This window comes from Cucumis sativus, chromosome 7 (genome assembly GCF_000004075.3).
Source record: "Cucumis sativus cultivar 9930 chromosome 7, Cucumber_9930_V3, whole genome shotgun sequence".
NCBI lineage: Eukaryota > Viridiplantae > Streptophyta > Magnoliopsida > Cucurbitales > Cucurbitaceae > Cucumis > Cucumis sativus.
In genome coordinates this window covers 6424899-6431108 of record NC_026661.2, presented here as the reverse complement: position 1 = coordinate 6431108, position 6210 = coordinate 6424899, and the positions used below count along the sequence as shown (strand labels likewise).

The following is a 6210-nucleotide window of genomic DNA, read 5'->3' as shown; positions in this document are numbered from 1 at the left end:
ACGTATGCAAGATCAAGTCAAGTGCATGTTTATTTTATTTGAATGCGTGGATAGCTTTACAAGGATATCACATCCATCTGAGCGTTAAAACATTGAAATGTCTTAAAGACCAATAAAATGTTGAAATTAAGTGAAAATTTTAATATACAACAATGCAAAACAGGCCAACAAAATTGCTTAGTAAGAAAAATAAAGGGATTAAAGAATATAACGATCCGCATTGGTTAAAATTCTTTTGGAAGTAAACTCCAAAATGAAGCTAAAGAAAAAATTGGCAGAACATAATTTTGGTTCATGAGGCTATGGTTTCACGATGAATACTTTATGTCCCAAGCTTGGTAGTTTCTAGTATTGTCTTTTTATATATAGAGCATAAAAAGTTGAATCAACTAATAGAGAAGGATCAATAAACCTACAAAAAAAGAAACTACTCGAGGAAGAGGATCCAACCTCATCATCATTCCCCACCAAATTTGAAGTGTTAGCCAAGAACTCTCGAGGGAACAAAAAAGGATCCACATTTTCTTTAGTCAAACTATTTTAATTCAAAAATAAAAAAGAATCAATGACGCGATGAAAGTGTTGTTACTTACCCTGCCTTGAAAATCAATAACTTCAAGTATTGACTTTTTATTTTCATCTAGGTATTTAACTTCTTTATACAGAAAAAGAACAATGTTTTCAAGGCAGTCAAAGAAAAGGACTATAGTTGCTAGCCTTTGATTGGAGTCATTAACAACAGTTATCTCCATCATCCCTACCAAATTATACACCTCAATATATCATAGAAACCTTCATGAAGAAGCTTTCAACCATTGTGAATAAGGCATACTTTTTAAATATATACATATGAACCATTGCAGATAAGGAATGTATTTTCGTTTAATATATATTCAAATGCAAGTTCTGTTAAAATCAACAACCTTATGAAAAGAACTCAGCATTCAATAGTGAACTAAGCTCATTTAGTTCGACAAAGAAGATTTCTGAGAGCTGTAGTGATTACTGATTAATGGGAATTTGAACTAAACTTCCTCTTAATTAGAAAATTATAAAGTCATACAATTAGAAATCAATTCTTCTTCATCTACATCATACGGTTCATCTCCCAATTGGGATATTTCATACTTGGTATAATTAAATCCTAACCTATAATCAAATCCATAGCATAGCAAAACTCTCGAATGTTTTCCAAAGTTTGGATAGTTTGTAAAATCACCTTGATAGCATGAACGACAGAGTCCTTTACTATGCGTTCTAATGTCATCTGCATAGAGAAAATGAACAGAGAACAAATATATTTATATATTGCAAAAAGAAATGAGTTTTGAGAAAGAAGAACAAACCTCCCAAACATAACCTTGCGGCGGTGTGAGTTATCGAATGGAAAAATAACCTCAACTTCAATGAACAGCACCCTAATCACTTCTTAAAATCAAAATCCACCATCCAATATCATGAGTTCATCAAAATTAGTACAAAAACTCAAAAGGTACTCAAAACTAACTCAAAATGCTTGGATTCTCGCCCAAAATGTGCTCAAGACGCCTAAATTCCACATCTTGTTGGCTGGACAATAATATAATCTTTCGAACAACTCAAATTTATCACCTAAATATGATGGTTATCAACTAATTTAAGTTACAAGCTTATTGCTATAAAAAAATTCCAAGAAAACCATAAATACTCACCAAAACATACCCACAACATATCGGCATTGGGGTTGAACTTTCAGCGTTAAGAAAAAGCTAAGCACTAGCGAAGAAAGCATGGTTTCACCACAGATGTTAGGGTTTAGCGTTGTCGGGGTATCGACAACAGAGGTGGGTTCTTCGTCGGCGTACAAGTGCGCAACATATCGATCGTGGCCTGATAGATAACAAAAGAGAGAGATGGTGAGCGAAAGAAAGTGATGGAGAGATAGGGAGAGATAGGGAGAGATGGCAACGAGAGGAGAGAGTGGCTAGGGCAATTTGCAAAAGGGGGTTTCTGAAATTTGAGAGGGGAATGTGAAGAGGGAAAGAGAGTTGTGAAATTTTGGGCAACCTTTTAATTTTAAATTTAAAGTATTTTCTCTTCCCTACCGGATAGAAAAGAGTAAAGTATTTGAGAGAGAACTGCTATTTTACAAAAATAAAAAATATGAGAAAAAAACTATGTTTTTTACAAAATAAAAAATAAATAAAAATGGGCTTTGATGTTTAATGTCGGTTTAAAACCGAGATTAAAGAGGCCTTTTGAAAAATGACATTAAAGCCCAGTTTTCATTTTTTTCACCTGACATTAAAGGCCAGATTTAGACAAGTGCATCGTCATAGACAGACCCTAGTTAACCATTCACTAACAATCGTACTTGGCATTCAAACAATCATGTACAAGTGTATATGGCCGAAAGAGGGGTATTAATATATATATACATGTGAAGTAAAAAAGAAAAGTCGCACATGTTTTCAGCACGTATTATTAAAAAATGGACACCATATGTTCTACTCATTTCTAAGCTATCAAAGTATGCATTTTCACATATTTAAGATATTCAAATAACAAACACAATCACAAATCCGAGCTCAGTGCTCAAGGGTTGGGCAGACATGCTTTTCTAAGCTAGAATGCAAAGTAGCATGCTATTTGCTCCAAGAATAGAGCATTTGAAAAGTTTTAAAACTTGGGCATTTTTTGGCAAAATGATCATTTCCCAAAAGACATGGAACATGCAAGGCTACCACTCCACCTCCACTTAAAAATTTGTTTTGTCCTCAAAGCATTTAAGCAAAATTCTAAGGATGGAAAAAAGAAAAGAAAAGATGGGGAACATTAAACCTCCCTTGGTCTATATGGCTTCTATTATTGTAGAAATGAAAATATGTTTTCAGTTGTTTAACTAACAAAAATTTCAACAAGGTTCAACTAAAGTTCCTACACCGTGCCAAGAATCCCCGGCAACAGCGCCATTTTCGACGAAGGCTAAAGTGTGTGCAAAGTGAAAAGGTCGTCTTATATCTCAGAAAGGAACTTTTGTTTCCATCAAGAGATTAGCACCTTGTATACTAAGAATTAATAAAAAAAAATGAACTCAATTTTATTTATCATAGCCATATACAAAAATTGAATTAAACTCAATTCCTCGTGAAAAAACAAGAAATTCTAACAAAAACAAGATTTACATTCAAACTCCAAGATAGCATTTCTTCGAATACATTCAAACCCCTCACTTAAGCTTTGGTCATCCAAAGCAAAGAAAAATCTAAAACATACAGTCGAGCAAGATGCAAGTGAAGCACACACCAAAGTTCAGTGTGAAATCTCAAACAATCATGCAAGTATAACTTTGATGCCTTCTTAACAAGTCAATTATGTAAGTTTAACTCTATGGATGCAGATCTAATGAATTCATATACTTACTTGATAAAGTCGGTAGTCCTCTCATACATCCCACGACCAACGTAGTACCATTCCTAATAAAACAAATTTTAGAACCAAAGTAATGGGAAAAAAGTTGTTTCCATTTAAAGAACTTATTTCATCTTTTAAAAGTAAAAATAAAGATAGGCAAAATCACTAAACAAAAGAAATTGTGGTTTTCACCTCTTTTATAATCCTCTCGCATTTGTTGATTTTTTCTTGTTTGTTTGAGAATACTAGATTGTCTAATGAAATTTGTTTTTGAAGTCAGAACATCAACCTGCCACCAACATGAAGAGTAGAATAAGTGATCTCTTCGATACCTTAAAAATTCAAAATTCAGAAGTACAATAGAATATATTTGCATGGACAGAGAAAACATCAAGGTAAACAAAATTGACACCATTTCTCTACAAAATTTGCAAAGTGGCATTCAATCAATCCTTTTGTAAAATTATAATACAATAAACATAATAGTAATCTGAAGAATAAATTAGAAATTACTGCATCCAAGAAAAATTAAAAAAAAAAAAAGAAATGGGGAGGGGGAGATTGTTACTTATAGCACCAATTTGTAGTATATTGTAAAAATTGAACCCTAAAAACACTAGAAACACAAGGCAAACTCGTAGCAACAAATTCAACCAAGCAAAAGATATAGACACCAAGATATATTATAGTGGTTCTATAACAACCCAAAATCTTAACACTGACTTAGGAAATATTATCAAAACTTGATCAGTAACTAACTCTACTATCTCTAATACTTTAGAGAGATTTTAACCCTAAAAATAAATAGTACCAATCTTACAACACCTGTTAAACAAACAAATAGTTTTTAATTCAACAAGTTTTGTAATGTCCACTCTTTTCTAAAGGGATCTAGTTCATTATGGCTCGACAAGAGGTTCATAACTCATGTTTAACAAGACAAAAGTATTAAAACCGTCTCAACTTCTAAAGAGTACCTCCTTATCATTTTTGAACTCTATCTACTCTAGGTTTGGACTAAGTGCATCATAGGCAAGTCACAACAAAGAAGCAAAGGAAGACAAAGCTAGAAAAGCATCCATGCACCTTTTTATTATACATGCAATCAAACATTCACAATATACATACCATTTTCTCAATCAAGCATTCACATCTCAATAAAGTATATGGCTAAAAAGGGGCGTAAAACAAAATGGAAAGCAACTTATTCTAAAATTTCAGTACATATACTCATCGAAATTCAAAGTTTCGTATCACAAACCCGAGCTCAGTGCTCAAGGGTTGACAGTCATGCCTTTTATGCAAGATCTAAGTAAGCTAAGAAGCTATAAATGCTATATTGTAATGAAATATTTTTGAAATTTTTTAAAATTTGGGCAAATTTTAAAATCCCTCAAGTTTAGACTAAACATGCAAGCTAAGCAAGCTATTATCTATACGCCACTTAAAAAATTGCTTTGTCCTCAAAGCTTTTGAAAATCAAAGTAAATGGAGAAAAATAAGAGGAACAGTGGATCCCCTGGAGGGATCGACATCCTTGACTTTGGTTTGAAGCTTGCATGGTTAAATCTCTTCATTCTTTTTTCATTGATTATTCATCCTTGTTCTTCAAAGGAAATTCTATCAATATTCTTCCAAGGAAGGATCATGTTCTCTCCTACAAAGGACATGTTTCTAATTTTCATAACTTCATGACTTAATATGGCAGTGTTGTATAATACAAATCCATAATAGAAGAAACATCACTTACAGTAGAGCCAAGAAAAATGAAGATTGTATATAATGTACTGCAATAAAATTAAAATACTAAAGAATGTGTTAGGATGTTAGCGTATGCAAAAAGTAAAATCAATGGCAAACGAAGGGGAAAATTGAAGGACTTCAACAAAAAATGTCACTTGTAAGTTGCTATTTCTTTATCTTGTTCCCGCACACTACTACAAAAGTTAGTTTACTTGACGTTAATACAGTGTCAAGTAAACATATACTTGACGTTTTTAAAAGCGTCAAGTAATCGACTGTCAAGTATAGTCACATTACTTGACACTAAAAAACCGTCACATTTTTTTGTGTTGCTAGAAAAAACTGTCACCACAAACCAAAATTCTTATAGTAAATTTTTTTAATAAATTTATTTTTATTTATTTTAATAAATTTATTTTTATTTATTTTAATAAATTTATTTAATGAAAAGAGGGAAATAAAAAGTATTTTTATATTTTTATACTTCACAAAATAAAAATGTTAACTATACTTGATGTTGTTTCTGCGTCAAGTAACTGTTAATTATACTTGACGTGAAAAAAATGTCAAGTAAAAGTTGCACTATACTTGACGCTAAAACACTGTCAAGTAAATTATGTACTATACTTGACGTGAAAAAAATGTCAAATAAAAGCTAACGTAAAATAATTAAAAAAATCAATAAAAAATTTTCTTTCTTTAAACTATACTTAACGTTTTGTTAGCGTCAAGTAATAGTTGGCTATACTTGACGCGAATATAAAACGTCAAGTAAAATCTCCCTTATACTTGACGCAAAAAATACGTCAAGTAAAAGCTAACGTAAAATAGTTTGAAAATTTTGTGAAAACTCTACTTTTTTTAAACTATAATTGACGATTTTCCTTTAAAATGGTCAATACTTGACGTTTTTTTTAATAAAAACGTCAAATATGTAAAAGTACCTAATGTCAAGTAAAGTAGATTTTGTAGTAGTGGCAGAAGATCATCATTGGCCCAAGCTTGTGAAAAAATTATAGAATAAAAGGGTTAGTGAAAAAAAAATCAAATCATTTCAAAACGTTCTTATGCAAG

The 6210-nt window shown here is 31.7% G+C and overlaps 1 long non-coding RNA gene across 2 annotated transcripts; it reads right to left on the bottom strand.

The window, feature by feature from the left end:
* Positions 1-1000: 1000 nt before the first annotated feature.
* LOC105436112 lies at positions 1001-2057 on the bottom strand. Of its 2 annotated transcripts, none has more exons than XR_004217970.1 (2): positions 1702-2057; positions 1001-1611 (listed from the first exon to the last, which is right to left on the bottom strand). It is a non-coding gene; the product is annotated as an uncharacterized LOC105436112 (long non-coding RNA). The 2 variants fall into 2 exon arrangements; XR_970028.2 differs by having other exon boundaries at positions 1692-2053.
* Positions 2058-6210: the final 4153 nt, after the last annotated feature.